Genomic DNA, 609 nt, shown 5'->3' with positions numbered 1-609 from the left:
AAGCCCTGCATCTGTTTCCAAGGTGACAGCACTCAAGACGTCCAAGCTGAGTTTTAAGTCACCGGGGAAGTTTGTTGCCAAGGACACCGCTCCAGCTGTAGCAAAAAAGCCTGAGATACCTCTGCAGAGTCAGAGCACAGAGGTCATCAATGGGGAGGAAGCTCAAGTTAAGCAAACTATTCACAACATCCTTAAAGTGGGCCCAAGTGAGAGTGAGCGACCTATCAAAAGAAAGGTCAGCCTCGTCAATGACACAACCGACAGTTTTAAGAAGGGAGGATCTGATGTGAGCTTTAAAGTGGGGAACCTCGAGGAGCTTCAGGAGCAACTCAATCGCAGCAAGAAAGAACTGCAGCAGGCCCATGATGAACTGACCGAGGAGCGTATAGTCAGAGAGGGGGCAGAGTCTCGCCTGCACCTACAGGAAGATCTGCTGGCTGAGCTTCAGGAGGAGCTGAGGAGGGTTTCAGAAAACTCACCTCACTCAGACACACTGCAGACGGATGTGATGATGTTGCAGGCCGAGTTGGCTGAGGCTGCCGTGTTACGTCAGCGCCAGGAAGAGATTCTACACCAGCGGGAACGGGAGCTGACAGCCCTGAAGGGGGG

The 609-nt window shown here is 52.7% G+C and overlaps 1 pseudogene; it reads left to right on the top strand.

The window, feature by feature from the left end:
* The window catches only part of LOC123982196, a 3,188-nt pseudogene that overhangs the window by 1,211 nt on the left and 1,368 nt on the right, over positions 1 to 609 (top strand).

The sequence above is a fragment of the Micropterus dolomieu genome, linkage group LG13 (genome assembly GCF_021292245.1).
Source record: "Micropterus dolomieu isolate WLL.071019.BEF.003 ecotype Adirondacks linkage group LG13, ASM2129224v1, whole genome shotgun sequence".
Lineage (NCBI taxonomy): Eukaryota > Metazoa > Chordata > Actinopteri > Centrarchiformes > Centrarchidae > Micropterus > Micropterus dolomieu.
Note: the sequence above shows the minus strand (reverse complement) of the source record. Positions and strands in the feature narration are given on the sequence as shown.